Below are 20,602 nucleotides of genomic sequence, written 5' to 3'. Positions count from 1 at the left end.
CTAGGTGGACAACAAGACATATTTGAAGAACCTCAAGGGAAGAAGAAGAAGAAAACATTCCTCTGGAGCAAATGGCTACAAATAGAAATGTTGGGAGAAGTACCTTGTCCAGAAACGAATTTGCAAATCAGATGGAAGATTTCAAGAGTGATATGAGGTAGTTTATTGCCATGCAATTGGATACCCTGCGGATCCAAAGGAATCAAGAGGAAGCCAAGAGGGCTTTGGCCATATTTTGTCCCAGGTGCACTAGAAATCATCCTAGGAACGAATGTCCAATGCACTCCCTGGAAGTGTGTTTCGTTTGTGAAGAATACTATCCTACGAATCAGTGCCCTTCCTTGCCTAGACTTAAAGCTGCATATCAGAGAGCCAAAGGAGCCACTGAATCACTCTATTATATGAACCAAAGGAGGCCACATGGACCCATACCCTACCAGCAGGGAATGCAAGGGACATCCCAGACCTATTACGACCCCTATCAAGCCACTTCCATGCCTTCTTGGGGTCCCCCTGCTCATCCTTCATGGTCCACGCCCTCTCCTTGGTCGGATCCATCTCCATATTATGCCCAACCAGCTGCTCATTCATTTCACTCTTATGCTCAGCCACAGCCTCAGTGGAATGCACCTCATCAGGGCTGGAGGCCCCAGTACAACTCTCCTCCCGCTCATTTGCCTCTACCACCTGCCCAACCACAACCCCATCCACATCCATCTCAAATATACACCCCCACTCAACTACCCATACCACCATTTCCAAATCCACACATTGGAGTAGCTCAACTCCATTACAAAGCTGAGGCACAACATGTCCAAATGACTCCTCTTGAGCTCAATGATCTTCACCAAAGCTCAGGAAGAGTTTTGCAAAACAGAGATTATATTGACAACATTGAAGGACCAAAGGCAAAAGAAGATTCCAAAGGGGAGATCAAAGCACCATGGGCTGCACTTGATGAAGAGAAAACATCAGAAGCAGAATCAAGAAAGCTCCCTCATGGTTACCATCAAACCCTCCATGTAGTCAAGAGAAAAATCAACACAAAGAGGAAGATGTGAAGGTCATGATAGAAGAAGATATGGAGAATGATCCAGATCAGCAAAAGGACCAAGGATATCAAAGCTATATTGAGACATGGTTCCAGACGGTCACTAAGTTGCAGCAGTACTCTCTTCTTCAGCTATGTTTGATCCCTTCAAAGTCAAATCATTTGGTCTCTGAAATCCAGATAGCTGTCAAAGCATGCATTTCAAGCCTCCACATCATCTTGTCTCTAATCTCGATGTGCACATGGCTCCATTGGAAGTATTCTTGTACTTGAAAAGAATTTTGTTTTTCAAGTAGGGTAGGGTAGAAAAAAAGAGAAAAAAGAAAAAAGAAAAAAATGAAAAAATGGAAATAAGAGGAAAAATCTAAGGTGACAACCTCCTCGGAGGCGCCTTAGGTTGGCTCATTGATTGAAAACCTCCATGAGGCGGTCAATGGGTTGGAAAAAAGAAGAAAAAAGAGAAAAGAAAAAGAGAATAAGATCCCTGGGTGAAAACCTCCATGAGGCGCCCTAGTTTTTTTCAAAAAAAAAAGAAAAAAGAAAGCAGGACTAATCTCTGTGAAAAATTGCAGGTTGCAGTGAATACTTTGTAGGAAAAGAGGGGCACGCAAAACGAGGACAGGAGTCTGTACCAGGCTCCAGGACATCCTTTCAAACATTCCCTCCATGGCCACTCACCTCTCCTCGGATTTTGTCACACTCAGGTCAGGATTTGGCTTTCTACAGGAAGTTCCAGGCTTTTCTACAAGAAGTTCCAAGAGTTTCTATAGGAAGTTCTGAAACATCCTGTAGAGCCTTCGGAAGAACCAAATTCAATTTTAAATGGAATATAATGGTTGGAATTTGTTGGTTAGGCCTGCAAGCACCCCTGTTTCCATCCCTCACCTTTCTCCATCATTTTTTCCACCTCATTGTGCTTCTACAGGGAGTTCCTGTAGAAATTAAAGGAAGCTAGAAATGGATTTCAAAAAGGTAGTTTGGCGAACATGATAGCTTCCTCAAGGGTTCAGAAGTCCTCCTGCAATCTTCAAACTCCTCCTCCATCATCTCCATGCCTGCATCACAGCCTAAGTTCATTTTTTTACCATGCAAAAACTTGCAGAATGCTTTGAAGAAAAAATACATAGAACATAATTTATTTTTTCCCTAGCTTGAAAATCGTGCATCCATTTACAAAAATGTTACAGGGGGAGTTGTATAGGGACGATGGCAACATGCCCGAGCAATTTCATCCAATTCCGGTGCACGGTTTCCAATCAGCCTCCATCACCTCCAGCCATTTTTGCATTTTCTCCCTATCCGTGCATCTGTTTCAAAACATGTTTCATGGGGAGATGCATATGGGTGATAGTCACCTACCCAAGAAGTTTCAGCCGATTCCGATGCACGATTTCCGAGAAATTGATCTCTGTAATCTTCATCCATTTTCCATTTTTCTCGAAATCTGTGCATCCATTGATCGCAATTTTGCTATGGGAGGTGCATAATGACGATTGGAACATGCTCAGCAAGTTTCAGATCGATCCGATCTATCGTTCGGGAGCAATGGAAAAAACAAGTTTCTGTCCTGTGAAAATTCAACATCAGCAGCTTGAGGGTGTAGATCTGAACGTGAAGCCAGCTCCTAGAACATGGATCCGGCCAGAGGATACCTGCACAAGAAAAAATGGCCATGAATCAGCAACCAAGCCACCATGCAACCACAGAAACCAATGCATGCAGCGAATGAAAGGCCACAGCACCTCACAGCAACCATTCGAGTTCCAGGGATGTAGCTAAAACTCGTTCCTCTATTGCATGAATCTAATTTAAGAACTGCATGAACGAATGGAATGGTGGGATTAAGCCACAAATCTAGCAAGGTTAACCCAAAATTGCCTTCTCTAGCGCTCAACCGGAAGTCATGTAGTACACGTGGACATTCGACTCACGTGAAAATTAAAACAATAGGGAGTGCTGGTCGTTTAAACCTCAGTGCAATTGATGGCAGTGATTACAGGGGGAAAACATACAGTTCATGAACAACACTACCATTTGCATGTGGCCACGTACACCTGGCCACTTCACTCCCTCACCACAAATCACGCAGCAATTAAAGAATGCTCGGCTGAAACTCACAAACTACTGTTCATTTGCACTTACAACATCCTCAACTTAAGTATGCACAAAATGATTAACTAGTCATCCTCCACCAGTTTTTCTACCTGTCTTCGAGATTCTGCTGCATATCGGGCTCACTCAAAGGTGCAGGGGCGTTCTACAGGAAGACGTTCTACAGGAAGTACGACATATCCTTCCGAAGCAGAGAAGCCTGGACTTTTCTTCATCGAGTTTGGAGTTATGAGAGAGGTAGGCTTGAAAAAACACTCTTCCATGCATGATACGTTCGAAAGGTGGTGAATTATACTGTTTTGAATAAGAAAGTATGAAACAAGTCTGCCTGTGAGTAAAAAAAAAATAGCAGCTGCCTGTGTGTGGCACAAAATTTCTTAGTCGATATTGTGTCAAAATTCTCCTCCACGATTCTTGTTAACAAATTCCTTCTGTAGAAACGATAAACCACTGTAAGGGCTAACCTGTGCATAAAGAATGTGACTTTTATGTGGTTGGGGATGAAAATTAAGCTCTGCACTCTGTTTGTGAGAGCCTAATTCCCTTTTGATAGTCGAGTTTTGGGCAGCAATAGCATTATAACCAGGGAATTGGTGCAAAGTGAGATACAAACATCTCAGAAACCCCGTCCTAAGAATCAAAGGAGGAAACCATACACAGAATTCCCCTTCTGATCAGAACACAAGCCAAAACAGAACATTCTCACCATGCCAGGAGGGTTTATCAGAAAGGAACCCTCGGATTCTAAGAAATTGCGAGAAACTCCCGAGGTGGTAGACCTATTTACCCGTGCCAATTGGATGATCTTCTGTGACAGAATTCAAGGTCATGACGATGAGGTAACAAAAGAGTTCTTAATGTCTCTGCAGCCTAAATCCAAGATACTGGCCACTGTAAATTTCAGAGGGTTGACCTTAAAGCTTACCCCACAACTCATTAGTCGAGTCACTGATCTGCCATTGGGGATACCCTGGAGCAAAGAGGAGAGGGCATTGGGCCAAAAAAGCCAAAAAGGAATTCAGTATTGTATATGGTTATCACTTCCGGTTGCTAACTGAACTCAGACATAAGATGGATTTACCCATAGAAAAAAAGTTAAGCATCCCATATTTCCTCCTACAATCATTAACGGAGTGTGGCACAAAATTGAAGGAAGGGACGCCGGACCAGCTGGCCCATCATGGGCTTATCCAACTTCTAGTAGAAGATGCCCTCCATAACTATATTGTCCCTCTCTCCTGGGAGATTTTCCGTAATATGTCCAAGGATGATGATATTCGAATTCTGGCCGAGGAACTCACTTCATCCAGCAGTGAGGAAAGGGAGCACATTGAGGCAGAAGAGAAAGCCAAGGGTAAGGAAACCCAGGACAGACCACCATAGAAAGAGCAAGAAGAGAAACAAGAGAAAGGCCAAGTTGCTGAGCCCAAAACTGTGGGTGGAATAAAGGCACAAACACCAAGGGAGAAACGGTTGCAAATCAGGGCAAAGAGGACTGAAAAAGTCCAAGCAAGTGAGGGCACACCCAAGGCAACCACAACAAAAATTAAAAGAGAAGGCACCCCCAACCAAGCAGGCCAAAACAGTGAAAACCGTTTCTACAGGAAGCCAGAAGACCGTTTCTACAAGAAGCTAGAAAACCGTTTCTACAGGAAGCTAGAAAACAGCCAGCACAGGACTTTCTACAAGAAGTCTAGAAACAGGGCAACAGAAGGAAAAATCACCTGAGCTCTTAACCAGGGAGGCAGCAGCTGTGCTGGCCACCCTAAGCACATCTCCAAAGCAAAAAGGGAAGTGAAAGAGGGAACCTTCCATGTATTTCAAGACAAGAAGGAGCATGCGGATAAAAAATGGCAGACCCCAGCCATCGTCAAAAGAGCCAATCATGATTTTAGACACCCCTGCTACACAAAAGGAGAGGTCTCCCTCAAAGGCATCCATCACCTATGAATGGAGAAGCCCAAAGACATCCACCTGGAGAGAAAGAATGAAAATGTTGGACATAAAAGCCTCTCTACAGGATGCTGAGACAATTCTACAGGAAGCTGAGAATTCTCTAGGAAAAGGAGCACAGGCAGTGGGAAGAAGCAGAGAGAAAAGCATGGTTTCGTGACCGAGAAGAGGACATCACTTCAGAAGCTTGGCATGACAGGGAGGCCACCAAGGCCATCAAAGATGAAGAGATAGATTGGTTGCTCAGAGGATGAGCAACACTTTCAGTAGGGGGGTGATGATGAGCCCCAAAAATGGATAATTATATGGGCTCATTCAACCTCCTAATTCGACTTAATCGACCATTCTCATTAGTTTATTGCATGTTTTTTATTATATTTATGCTAATAGAGTGAATTGTGTTAGTCATTATGCCAACAAGTCTAATGGGTGCTTTGTGCAGATTTTTAGTCAATTTTGAGACAAAATCAAAGGTTTTAATGAGCACTTGGCAGCCAAATTCGTGGAAGAACAAGGGAGAGGATTTGTAGGAAGGTGTCCCCTTCATTTATGGGCCCTTACCTCGAATTCTCCACCATTAGCTCGGAGTTCAAGGGCCACCAAATCAATTATCACAAGGGCAGCCGAGCAAGTGCTAGTAAAAGTGTTGTTAACTACAAGTTTTGGCAGCCGAGTTCCTAAAGTTTAGGAGGGTTGTTGGGGTTCTCAATTTGTATAAATAAGAGGGCTTAGGGCCTCATTTTAGTTAGTCACTTTGTAGGCAGAAGTTAGCTAGTTTGTAGTTTGATTTTAGTCAGTAGATTAGCTTTGCATTTCAGCACATTTTCAAGCTTTCCCTTGTGGACAGTTTTCGATGTAACTCTTCTTTTCTTGCTCAATAAAGATGAATCCAGCTTTGCACCAGCTCTAAATCTCTCTTAGGAGGTTGTATCTCTTGGGGTTGGGCCCATCTCAAGTGTCCAGTACCTCCTTTGTTTACTTTTATGTGTTTTTGCTGCATTCTTAGAATAAAATCTGCTATTTAGATTTAAATCTTGTTTTGTTATAATAAAAAAAAAGGATTTTCATGTTCAGATTTAGTTGATAGGTTAATAACAGGGAAGGTATTCAGAAAAAGGGCCATCAAGCACCTCTGATTTCACCTCTCCCTCAGTGGGATCAGGAGCTGGGATCAAGGTGACCTTGCTGCCAACAAAAACACTTTCCTTACTTCGCCATGCAATCATTAGTGTTCGATTCTTATTTGCAGAAGTTAGTTACATGTTCATATTCTTGATTGCTTCGTTGCATAAGTTATTTCACATGGTTTCAGTGCAAATAAACTTCTATTCCATTTCTTTGTTGTTATCTAGGTTAGAATAGACTAACGTAACTAGGTCTTTGATTTTCCAAATCCTTGTTTGTTTCGTTTGAAAAACAACTTGCAGAGCACCTATTATCCTTCTTTATCTGCCCATTCTCAATCAATCCCACTTGATTCATCCTCTACTTAGAATCCTTGCCTTATGTTTGCCATTTGCTCACTCTGCCCTAAATTCCCATATTGTTGTGCAACGTTGCTTCACTCTCCCTTGAACAAATCCAACCATCCTCGCCACTCCTCAGCTCCATTCCCCAAGTCCTGGACCTCCTCACACCCCTATCTCACCTCCATACCCACTCCTTCATCTTTCTTCCTCCATCTATCCTCCAAAATCCCATTTCTGAACATCCTGTAGAAAAATTACAGACATCCTGTAGAAATCCCAGAACATCCTATAGAACCCCTGCAAACTTCTTGTAGAAGCTCACGAATGAGGTTTCTTGATAGCCAAACTCTGTGAAACTCTCTGGAAGGGTGTTAGGGACCCCTTGGCCCTCTCTGAACCTTCCCGACCTCCTCCGAGCATTTCCTCTCGCCAATCCACCTCTGCACAGTCAAAGACAGTTAAATCACATGCATAATAATTCTGCCAACTTACTCAAAAATACAAAAAGATGTTTCTTTTCAGATTTCACTTCAGAAGTAGCTTAGTCACATGCATTCTACCTTTCTAAGAGTCAATGGCATTCCTTTTTGTAGCTTTCATCATTTTTCTTGCACCAGTAGGGTTAGTCGGTAAAACTAGGGTTTGCTAGGGTTTATGTTTCCTTTCAGCTTTCCAGTTTCTTTCTGCAAGTAGATTAGCCTTCTTTGAGTTAGCTTTAGTCCATCAGTTAAAAGCTTCTTCTCAGAGCTCATAGAAGTTGGCTTAAGCTCCTAGCGGACTTGTGCCAGCTGACCAAGTGACAATTGCGACAATAGCTAGTACTTGTGCATACAGCACCGTCGCTTCCAAGTTTGTTACGAACTACCGGGTTGATAAAATTAAAGAAGGGAGTCTCAGGAGTTGCAACATTATTGCTTCAATACTGGGGCTCACCAGAATGACTCAACCATTAGAGTTTGTACAAAGGCCTCGATTTGTAGGATTGGGGTACATTGAAGGAGAATGTTTGAAGGCAACAAAAGAAAGGGGTTATTCAGATAAAGAATCCAAACCATTGCCAAAACAATCAAGAAAAGAGATGGTGTAAGCAATTTCACAATCTTCCCATGACAATGAGCATTGCAAAAGAAAAGTTAAGGAAATTTGTAACAACTCTCGTGAAAATTCCATGTAATAAAAGTTAATAAAGGCAACATAATAACCACGGTTGATGGGACACTTATTCCAAGCTGAATGTTGGGCAAGACATCCTAGTGTGGGTGTTCATTTGGTTATTAATGGCTAAGGAAATTAGCAAAGGTAATTGCTAAGGCTTTGGAAATGCAAATGGAATTTTTGGCACATTTATTTATGAAAATAATGGAAATTAGGAGAAAAGGGAGGTGAAAGGTCACAGGTTGCATGTGAGGAGGAAATTAAAGGAAAATAATGGAAAATGAAGAAAATAGAGGCCTAATTGATAAAAAGGCTTACGAGGATCAGTTGGTAACCTTTTTTCAGTTCAGTTTTGGAGCTCTCTCATTATTCTGTATCTCACTCACTCTTGGACACTTAAAGCTTTCTTGGAGCACTCTTGGAGGGTGTGGCATACTTGGAATTTTGGAGCAAGAAGGCAAAGGAAGAGCATGAAGGTGTAAGAGGACATCGGGACCAACAACTACAATGAGTTTTTTCTTGCAGGTACCGAGTTGCAAGTATATTTTCCTCACTAGTTTTGGCATGCATGGCATATGCATGTGGTTTTATTGGTCCTGATTTGTCATTGGTGTGGAGGATTACCTCGATTGACAGTGGATTTGCCTAGCCTTGCCATTTTTTGGATAGCCATGGTGTTGTGGGTTCATTTTTCTTTGTTTTCTGGTTGGTTCTCATGTTTCCTTGGCTTGGGTTGACTTACTAGTTCTTAGAGCCTTGGTTGGACAAAGGCTCTAGAGCTCTATAACAACTTGGGTTGACCTATTAATCCTGGAGACTTGGTTGGACAAATGCTCTGGAGCCCTTGGTGGGTTGAGTTGTTAGTCCTGGAGCCTTGGTTGGACAAACGCTCTAGAGCCTGACAACAACTGTGGGTTAAGTTACTAGTCTTAGAGCCTTGGTTGGAACAAATGCTCTGGAGCCCTGGAAGGCTTGGATAGAGACCAATTTGGTGATGGTTTGGTGATGTCCGAACGTGAGGTGGAATCACCGTTTGATGGGTTGAGGTAGTTGGACTCTGGAAGCCCTGGATGGTTTTGGATTGATGTGTTTTATGAGATCCACATTCATGCTTAGAATATGCCACGAGGGTGACTGGTTGAAGAGAGTTTTGGCTTAGCCATGTCGACGGTCGGGTGGTTCATGGAAGTCCCACAACTAGTTGGCCATTGCATCAATAATATGAGGTTATTTATCCTTTTCATTTTATGAGTATTATACTGGTTTATATGTGGATCATATGGTTGTGATTTCCTTCGCATTTGTGTCTCTATTATGTTGGTTATGTACGTGTTTTATGATAGTCGCTATGTATGGCTCTCATCATGTTTTTTACTTGTAAATGAATGAACAATGTATCTATGACCTAATGGATGAAATGGAAGCTAATGTGTTGAGGCATCAATGCTTATTAGCAATTCTCGGATGAGTATGAGACCCCTATGCTTAGATCTGTCAATTACACCGATAGATTACATATGCATAATATGTTTGACGAAATGCCTGTCATGGCTAGTAGAGGTCCAGTCAAGGTCTTAATCAAGCAATTTCATTTGTATTTCTATTTCCTTGTTATCTTGTTGTTCTAAGAGTTTCATTCAATTCTAGATAGTGACCTAGGCTCTGTGCCTGAAAAAGTGGTTCAAATCCTAGGGACATTGGCACAACACTGTGCAATTTAGTCCCTAGATGATGGCATGCTTTGTCATGAGAGAATCTAGAGTCTCCTGGATGTTGTCATGCCCATATCATGGGAACATCTGGGGGTCAAGTGGTCTAAAATCTCTGTGGGACCCAAGGGTCGATTGGAAGAAAGGTTGGGATGGTTCCTAAGGGTCCTAACGCTGATGTTGAAGGTCTGTATGGTATGTTTCTATCAGTTCCACTTCCTTAACGTGACTTAGGAGGTCGAATCATATCATAGTGGCCTCTCGCCACATGTTTACCCCGGTTGGTTGGTTACTTGACTAGATGTGGGAGGAGGGTGTTACAAAGTGGTATCAGAGCATGGTTCACCCTTCGGACTGGATGGGTTGGGTGTGTTGGTCATGAATTAGGTCATTTGCATATGTGTTTCTTATGTTGTGAGACCATGTGCTTGTTGCATTTGCATGGTGTTGATAATGGTTGTAGTGATGTTTCCATGTGGAAGTTGATGGTGTTGTTGTGGAGTGCATTGCCATGAGTATATGATTGGTTACATGTTGTTATATGTCGCTTACATGTATTGTTCTTGTATGATTGGTTACATGTCACTACTTGTTGTTACAAGTATTGCTTGTTTATGCTTGGTTATATGTGTTTATGCGTGTGTGTGGTCCATGTTTAGGCTTGTGTGTTGTTCACATATGTGTCGGTGTATTGTCTACGTTTATGGTTGTGCGTTGTCTACATACATTGGTATGCTTGAAGTAGTCATGCATGAGGTCATGGTATGTGTGGTTGACATGGTCATGCATCGGTGACTAGATTCTAACCAATGTTTTTAAAACCGGAACCGGTGACCGGACCGGTCCACCTAATGAACCAGTTTACCTACCAGAACCGGTCTAACCGGGACTGCTTTGGTCTAAACGAACCGGTTTTAAAAAAATACATTAAATAATTAATTTTTAATGAAACAAAACTATTTTTAAGATGTAAAACCATGATTCCAAGCCAATAGAGACAAAATATGCAAAGTTTGCTCATTTATATACCATGCAAAGGTGAATATATCAAAATGGCACTGAGTGCAATACATATCATCGACAAAATAGCAAAATACATAAGAAATGAGGCTCTAAATGGCCTATAAAGTCCAAAAACAATGCTGCAAGCTATGAGGCCATTGGCCTACTACAAGTCTACAGTGTACACTGTACACATGATCAATCATCAAGTCCATCACCACTACTAGACACAGGATCATCATCAGGAGCTACATAGACATCATCTGGTTCAGAGTCTGAGGATGCCTCAGCCTGATCTGCAACATCAGTATCAATGCCACCAATGACAATAGAAGTGGACCTAATGGAAGCACGAGTTTGTCGACCTACACGACTAGTGCCTTCCATTGGTTCCTTGCCTTTCCTTGATGCCGCTACTGATCCTGGTTCTGATGCCGCCACATAATCTGCCTCATCCCCCGCTAAAGCCATGTCGATATCAAAATCAGCCTCAAACACAGGATCTTCAGTCTCCTCCACCCATTCTGATGTTGGATCAATATCGTCCAACACAATGGGATCTAGATCAGGTGATTTGCTCATCATTTGGTTCCTCCTCAGTCGAAGGTTGTATTGCACAAAAACAAGATCATTTAACCATTTTTGTTCCAAACGGTTTCTCTTCTTCGTGTGTATGCGCTCAAAAACAGACCAATTGCGCTCACAACCTGAAGCACTGCAAGTTTGACTGAGGACTCTAATTGCAAACCTTTGCAATTGAGGACACTGGCCACCAAATGACTCCCACCAATGTGCTGCAAAGAAAAAGACAATAATTAGTAACTTAGTTTATAATTTGAATTGTAAAGAACGTAAACAATTTTAACTTGAAATGAAAAACAAAATGGAAATTGGAATTGCTTACCTGGTTGGTCCACATCTCTTGCCATCTTTGCCAAGTTTTTGCCAAAAGTACCACTTGCCATATTGAAAATAGTAAGCTGTCTATGTATTTCCAACTGGTCTACATGGTTAGGGACCATGCACTCCAAGCAATCAATCAATCCAGCTCTGACCTCCCCATCACGCTGATCTCCTAGCCAATTCTTATAGTGATACCTTGGGTTCAAAAAATACCCGGCTGCATGTATAGGACGATGGAGTTGATTGTTCCATCTGTTATCAATGATCTCCCATATACGGCCATATTTAGCTAACCTGTCCTTGTAAGCTGCCCGTATCTGCTCCTTTGCCTGATCCATAGCTTCATAAATGTAGCCCATGGCCAATCTTTCCCCATCCACCAACCTTAGCACCTTAACAAGGGGCTCGGTAATTTTCACAAGCTCTACAGACCTTTTCCAAAAATAAGTGTCTAACACTTTCTTTTTGGTGTCTTTTCCATCTGGTCTACGAGCCCACCGAGATTCAGACCATTCTTCAGAGGAAAACATTTTCTGCAAGTTTTTATGTTGACCATTGAGACATTGCAACGTGAGGAAGTGAGTTGCAAATCTCGTAATTGCAGGCCTAACAAGCTCTTTGCCTCCAGTGTGTTTCCTCATTAGGCTCAATACCCATGAGTGGTTGTAAATGTATTTTGTAATGCACTTGGCATGCTCTACAGTGTTTTTTACCCACTCCACTTTGCCTATATCCTCAAGCATGAGGTCTATGCAATGTGCAGCACATGGAGTCCAAAATATGGTCTTATATTTGGCCTCAAGCATCTTTCCAGCAAGAACATAGTTTGAGGCATTATCAGTGATGACCTGCACAACATGCTGCTCCCCAACTTCCTGAATAATGTTATCCAAAAGCTCAAATAGAAGGCTTGCATCCTTTACCTTATCAGATGCATCAACTGATTTCAAAAACATGGTTCCTTGAGGGCAAGAAACAAGGAAATTAATGATAGTGCGGTTCTTTCCATCGGTCCATCCATCTGACATAATGGAACAACCTGTTTTGAGCCATGACTCTTTAAACTCAACCAAATACTCATCAATGGAAGATATCTCTTTTTGCAAAAGAGCTCCCCTCAAGTCATGCATACTAGGGCCTTTGAAGCCCTTTCCTGCAGCTATAACAGAGTCCCACATAGCTTGGTAATAAGGTGAGCGAGCAACATTAAATGGGATATCTGAATCATACCACCATCTAGCAATGTATTGGTGAGAAGTTTCTTTGCATTGTTTTTTCCAATGTTGATCCAAAGTGGGTTGAGAAATTGGCTGGGAGGAAGTGGGATTAGATTTAGAAGAGGCAATGTTGGCAGAAGATGAGAAATAACTTTGGATGTTTGCTCTCTTTGTTCCTTTTGATGGTTGGCCAACTCCAATAGAAGGATGAACATAGTGAAAGGGGTCATTGGTGGAAGGGATAGAAGTGGAGTCTTGAATCTCATAATCATCATACCCACTCTCTTTCATGGCTTCTATTAATTCCCTCTTCCTTGCAATTTCATCTTGGATGGCCTTCTCCCTAGCCTTATCCTCATAAAATTTTTCAAGCTTGGCAATGTATTCTGCCCTAATAGGACCTAACAGTTCTTTTGGTGCATCACATGGCTTTACTTGGCCTCTTACCCCAACCAAGTGTTGTTTCAACCTAAGAATACCCCCACCTCCAATAGATTTATGGCATAATTTGCATATCATTTTTCCATCAATTACATCACAATGAACCCATGCACTGTCCTTTCCTTTTGGAGCCATGTTTGTTTGAAATAATAACAATTTGCAAAGAAATCTGCCATTTAAAAAAAAATTGCAGCTAAGCAAAATGGAAAACCAAAGATAAATGTAGAAAAACAAATGCACATGCAAGGCTCAAGCTACAAAATTTGATAGCATAGAGCTAGAGAGTTTATAGCATACATGATAGATCATAGAAGTGAGAAGTTTATAAGTATAACACATTAAAAAAAAATTCATGGACAATAGACTCAAATGAGGAATTATCAAGTGCAAATCCTTACCTGGAAATGCAAACTAGCTCCCTTAGCCTCCTCTTGAAGATGGCAACTCCACTGACAGCACACACTATCTCCAAAATAGCTCCAACTCCAACTCCAAGATGACTACTTCAGCAAAAACTCCACACTCTCCAAGCTCACAAACACTCACAAACACTCCAAATCAGTTGTGTGAGACAAATGAGAGTGAGAGGGGTCTCTTATAGCTTGGAGAGGGTGTTTTTGGAGGGAAAATACCTTTACCTCCCCCCCAAAACCCCTAAACCACAAAACAACTGCGCTTTTTTTCATTAAACGGTGGGCTTGCCATAAACCGGCCGGTTTTTACCGGTTAGGGCCAAATTTCGGGCAAACGAGGGAGCTGACTGGGTTTTCAGGTCGGTTCGGACCGGCCAGCTATCTAACCGACCGGTTTGACCGGTTACCGGTTTTTGTGAACGATTTTTAAAACTATGATTCTAACTAGAATGATGGCTATAAGGTTATATGCTTATGAGTTATATTTCTATATGTTGTTGTGACTATGTTATACATGCATTACATTGATTTGTTGATCTTGTAGATGAGATATCCTCCGTGAACTATGCTAAGGTATGTTGGTTTATTGTGACTTTGTTTTAGCTCACATGATATACCTTGCAGGAAGAATATCAAATATGACTAGCAAGATGGTAGACTACATCTCCCCAGACTCTGCCTATGGATCAGATGAGAAGCGTGGTGTTGGGCACTCTTCTGATCTAGCCGGCACACTGAGAATCTTAAAGGCATAAATAAGGAGTTGTAAGGTAGACAATGAAAAAATCATACATGCACAGGAGAAACAAGCATAGGTAAATGCAATAATACTTTAGAGTTTGTCAGATTTGCAGTGATAGGGACCACATCAAATCAGCCATGAACAGGAGGACATAACTAATGGGGAATATGGTAGTAGGTCTTGTGGTGGTCACAAGTCAAATAGAGACAACACAGTGAGAGATGGAAGATTGTTGGACACTCCGATAGGAGAGGTGATGAACACATGTACTATTCTAGTTCTGCTTCAAATAGGCACTATGATCATCATCATTATCATCCTTACAGGAGGAGTGATAAGGGATACTTGCCATATGAGTTTAAGAAATCAAAGCCTCCTACTTTTGATGGAGATATGAAGAAATCGCAAGATGCAAAGGCATGGTTGATTGCTATGAGGAAGTTCTTCAGGTTGCATGACTATTCAGAGAATATGAAAGCCAGAGTAGCTACATTCAGTCTCAAAGTAAAGTAAATATTTGGTGGGAAGATGTGAAGAATGTCAGATGTATTCATGAGGAGGACTTGACTTAGAATGAGTTCGAGAGGCTATTCAAGAAGAAGTATCTATCAGAGAGATACTTTTTTGATAGGGAAAGTTAATTATATGAGCTAAAGATGGGGTCTGTGACAGATGATGAGTACACTAGCAAGTTCTTGGAGCTACTGAGGTATGTGCCTTGCCTCACAGAGGAGAAGGCCAAGGTTCAAAGGTTCATTAGTGGATTACTAGTTGCATTCAAAGACATGATTGAGTTTGATGAGTCTATATCATTGGAGGAGACCATCCAAAAGCTAAGGCATTGTTATGAGCAATTGAAGCACAGATCTGAGGCTGAGCTAGATTGGAAAGATAATGCAAATAAAAAAGGAAAATGGGACAAGAAGTGAGCAAGACCTCAGGGTACAAGCAATAAAGAGAATATAGTGTCATCTAAGAAGTTCAGTACATCTGATAGATGATAGGGACATCAAGCTGAGGAGAAAAATAAGGAGCCCGTGTGGTGTTGGACATGTGGAGGGGATCATCACAAGATAGATTGTCCACATTATCAGGGTGGTAGGCCTCAGATATATAGTGCACAGGAGGTGTAGACTGTTGGGGATGTTGGTCAGAGTGTTCCTCGTATTTGTGCAACATTGGATAACAAACATATGGATCATCAGGCATCTATCATTGAGATGTATGGTAAGCTTTGTGATCAATTTATTTCTATTTTGATTGACCGTGGATCTAATTATAGCTATGTTAGTCTTGACTTGGTGGATACGTGTTGTAGATTTTCTTGTAGATTCACAGCTTATGTAATGTACTAAAACACAAGACAAGAATCTACTCTACTCTTTAAACAACGGAAACCAATGATCGATGAAAACAATAATCGACAAGAGGAAGATAATCAAAGACACATAACACAATTGTTTCTCTGAGGAAAGCCACTGCTCAAAACCCCGACTGTCTATTGCATTAATAAGAAATCTAAGTGATAATACAAAGCTTGTTCTCACAAGAATAATTCCGCACAAGTATGTCAATTCTCTGCCTCACAAGCCCGCACTAACTAACACTTAGCCAATTTCTGTTGCCTATTGAGCCTCTATTTCCTTGCGCAATTCTTGTGAGGAATAGTCCATATTTAATTGGGAATTCATTCTTCCATAATTGCGCAATCCAAATCTAGGTCCTCTTCTGATTGCATGCATGATATGTACATCTCAAATCATTCTACGACTGATAGTACAATGTCCTTGCACTCTAGTCTCAACTAGGTCTTTCTCTGAACTGGCATGCATGAGTTTCTCATGAGGGAATCTTCAGTTAACTAGAGTAGCACCGAGGATGCACCAGTGCGCCAACTCACTACTAATCCTCTACTAGTTCCACAAACAGTTAGAACTAGTTTAATTGTCTATAACTCAGTCAAACTGAGTTATCTAATTACAACTCAAATAAACTCATCCGGGACCCCTAAAATTTAGGGAGAACATATTCATGACTACAAAAAGACTTCCAACTCGGAATTAATAAGCTAATTTATTAAACTTAATTAACTATTTACAAGTTTCTATGATAATAGAATTCAATTTTAATTCTCAGTTTAATTCAAGGACAAATTAAACTGGAATTTATTGCTTCCATTTCTAAATATTCCCTCTCAACAAGAAAGGGATTATCATCTACCCCGATCCTGTCTCTGTGAAACTCGAATTTACATCTTGACAATGCCTTTGTCAAAATGTCATCATCTTGCTCCTCCGTGGGAATGTACTCCGACAACATAATCTACCTCAATACACAATCTCTTAGATGATGATATCGGATATCAATATGCTTGGACCGATCATGAAAAATTGGATTTTCAGAGAGTTTGATACAACTTTTATTATCGCAGTAAATCATAGCTGGATCCATTTGCTAACCAAACAAACCAACAAGAATCTTCCTCATCCATATGGCCTCACGTGTTTCCTGACTTGCAACCATGTACTCTGCCTCTGCCGAACTGAGTGTAACTAATTTATGTTTCCTGCTATACCAAGAAATTATTGTTGACCCAATACTAAATATCCCTCCTGATGTGCTCTCCCTGTCGGATGGAATCCCTACCCAATCTACATCGGTGAATCCTTGAAGCTTCACTCCCTCTTTCCGTTTGTACCACAATCCATACTGAGTGGTGCCCTTGAGGTATCTCAACACATGCTTTGACGCCTTCTAATACAGCTTGGTATGCCTAACCATCACTTGAATAAGTTGGTTAACTTCATAACACATATCTGGTCGTGTTTTCACCAAATACATCAGTGAACCCACAAGCATCCTATAAATAGTAGCTTCCACTACGTCCCCTGAAGTAGCATCCTCCTTCCTCCAGTTACTTGCTAGAGGATTCTCCATGGGTTTTCTTCTCTCCATGCGGAACCTCTTGAGTATCTCATTGGCATACTTGCCCTAAGACACAAACAATTCCCCATCACCCTACCATACTTCCATGCCCAGAAAGTAATGCATGAGCCCCATGTCCTTCATCTCAAACTCTCTTGCAAGGTCCTCCTTGCAAGACTTGATTAACTGATCATCACTTGTCAAAATCAAATCGTCGACATATAACACAATGATCAACAATTTACCTTCCACCACTATGTGGTATAGGTTCATATCCGCTTCACTCTTAGTGAAGCCCAACCCAGTGAAGTAGTTATCAATCCTCTTGTACCAAGCACGAGGTGCTTGATTTAGCCCATAGAAAGCCCTGTTGAGCCGACACACATGCGACTCATGGTTGAAGGACTCAAAACCTTCAGGCTACTCTATGTTCACTTCTTCCTCAATTGTGCCATTAAGGAAGGATGTCTTTACATCCATTTGATGTATCTTCCAACCCATCTGCACTAACAGTGCTAATATGGATATGAATGATGAGTACCTTGTAACAAGATCAAAGGTCTCATCATAGTTGATCCCCTCTACTTGTGAAAATCCACAGGCCACAAACCCGTCCTTATGCTTCTCTACACTATCATATGTAGCTTGCTTTACCTTGTAAAGCCATCAGGAGCTCACCACCGACTTGTCCTCTGGTCTTGGAACCACATCCCAAACATTGTTATGAACTATGGAGTCATACTCGTCCACCATGGCATCAACCCAAACTGGCTGTTGCACTGCTTCCTCAAAGGAAGATGGCTATGTCTCAACACATCCGCTCATAAAAGCCATGTATCTAGTGTACCTCTCAGGTGAGCTTCTCTGCATGCATTGAGATGTGGGTGCTCCCACATTCTCCCATGCATCATGCAATAACCTATCAACCTCTCTGGTGCGCTTTCTCCCATCTCTGGAAGACTCTGCCTGAGTGGATGTCTCCACTCCCGGATCCTCTGCATGTGGCTACTCCACATCAATCTGAGGCTCCTCAACCTTAGGAGATAAAATATCCTCAACCGCATGTAGCTCAAGCTCCCTCTCAAGAGAAACTCGCATGGCCTTCTCCTCATCAAACCTGACATCCCTACGAACCAATGCCATCCTATTGGTCGGAAAGTACACCCGATAGTTGTGAGGTGTATCAGTGTACCCCACAAATATCCCCAACTCTGATGTCGACTCAAGCTTCTTCCATGCATCTTTGGTCACATGGAAATATATCGATGACCCAAAAATCCTAAAGTGACCAACATTTGGCCTCTTATTGGAATAAGCCTCCTTTGGTGTCTCCATTCCAAGAATCTGATGCATGCTACGATTCTGTACATAAACCACTGTGTTGCATGCCTCAGCCCACAAGTGTAGTGGTAGGCCCTAATCATGCAACATCGGTTGTGCTACCCCTACAATGCTTCTATTCTTCCTTTCGGCCACCCCATTCTGTTGTGGGTTATGGGGTGTCGTCAACTCCGTTTAATCCCTTTTGTGGCACAGAAGTTATTAAACTCATGTGAGACATACTCACCACCATTATCACTCCTCAGATCATTAACCTTTTTACCAGACTCTTTTTCAACGAATGCTTTAAATTCACAAAACTTTGTGAAAGTTTGAGCCTTCTTATACATGAAAAATATCCAACATTTACGAGAAAAGTCGTCAACAAATATAACATAATACCTGTGTTTGGTAGTGGATGTTGTCGAGAATGGTCGACACACATCTGAATGGACTTGCTCTAGAATCACCTATGCTCAACTATCTATGTCGTGAAAGGAAGCCTTAGTGTATTTTCCCAAAGTACACCCCTTGCATGTATCAACTTGCTCAATTGTACCTTTGGGAAGACTAGTAGAGATATGCTGCATGATTTTCAAAGCTCTATGATGCAAGTGGCCCGATCGCTTATGTCACAACTCGCCAATGTCTTGGCTCTGCATCTTCTCTAATTTCATGCTCAAAGTAGCACAATCCTCTACCTCCATCTTATAGAGATTCTTAACTCAAATCCCTATCTTCTTTACTTGACCTGTGGCTATGTGTCGAAGGAACACCTTTCCTTTCGATAAGATCACATCATAGCCTCTATCCTTAAGCATGGCGACCGATACTAAGTTTTTCTTCAACCCGGGCACATACATAACATCCATCAAGGAGAGAGGAGCACCCTCCTCCCTCTAAAAAGTAATTGTGCCCAATTCAGTAGCACTATATCTCCCATCATTACCCATCTGCCTCACCTTTGCCACACACTTCTTCCATTCGATCAAATTATGTGCATTCGATGCTGCTGGCTTAGGAATGTCTTGATAAAAAAATGCCTTCAAACCATTATCCTCCAGCACAACCTCTATTCTGTCCTTCTAGGCTATATAATTCGAGTTTCCTTCCAAGGCATACTCGAAACGTAAACCGTTGAACACCATCTGTCGATCCTGAAGCATGTATTGCAAATTCGAATTTCACCTGTAACCCAAAAATTAAAACTTTGAAATCTCCTCTAGTATACTATCTTCAACTCTGATATAATGTAGATTCACAGCTCATGTAATGTACTAAAACACAAGACAAGTATCTACTCTTCTCTTTAAACAACGAAAACCAATGATCGATGAAAACAATAATCGACAAGAGGAAGATAATCAAAGACACATAACGCAATTATTTCTCTGGGGAAAGGCACTGCTCAAAACCTCGACTATCTATTGCATTAATCAGAAATATGAGTGATAATACAAAGCTTGTTCTCACAAGAACAATTTTGCACAAGTATGATTAACTCTCTGCCTCACAAGCCCGCACTGACTAACACTTAGCCAATTTCTGCTACCTGTTGAGCCCCTATTTCCTTGCAAAATTCCTATGATGAATAACCCATATTTAATTGGGAATTCCTTCTTCCATAACTGAGCAGTCCAAATCTAGGTCCTCTTCTGATTGCATGTATGATTTGTACATCTCAAATCATTCTACAACTAATAGTACACTGTCCCCGCACTCTAGTCTCAACTGGGTATTTCTATGAAATGACATGCATGAGTTTCTCATGATGGAATCTTCAATTAATTGGAGTAGCACCGAGGATGCACCAACTCACTACTAATAATGTACTAGCTCCACAAACAGTTAGAACTAGTTTAACTATCTATAACTTAGTGAAACTGAGTTATCTAATTACAACTCAAATAAACTCATCCTAGACCCCTAAAATTTAGGGAGAACATATGCATGACTACATAAAGACTTCCAACTCGAAATTCCTAAGCTAATTAAGTCAATTAAACTTAATTAACTATTTACAAGTTGCTATGAGAATAGAATTCGATTTTAATTCTTAGTTTAATTCAATGACAAATTAAACTGGAATATCTTGTTGTCATTTCTCAACAAGTGTGATTTGAGTAAGAAATTGCATGCAAAATCTTGGTTAGTGCAGTTTGCTATAGGTACAAAGAAGCAAGTTCACCA

This window comes from Pinus tabuliformis, chromosome 6, assembly GCF_031772625.1.
Source record: "Pinus tabuliformis cultivar Carrire ecotype Pingquan chromosome 6, CPIR1, whole genome shotgun sequence".
Classification (NCBI taxonomy): domain Eukaryota; kingdom Viridiplantae; phylum Streptophyta; class Pinopsida; order Pinales; family Pinaceae; genus Pinus; species Pinus tabuliformis.
Note: the sequence above shows the minus strand (reverse complement) of the source record.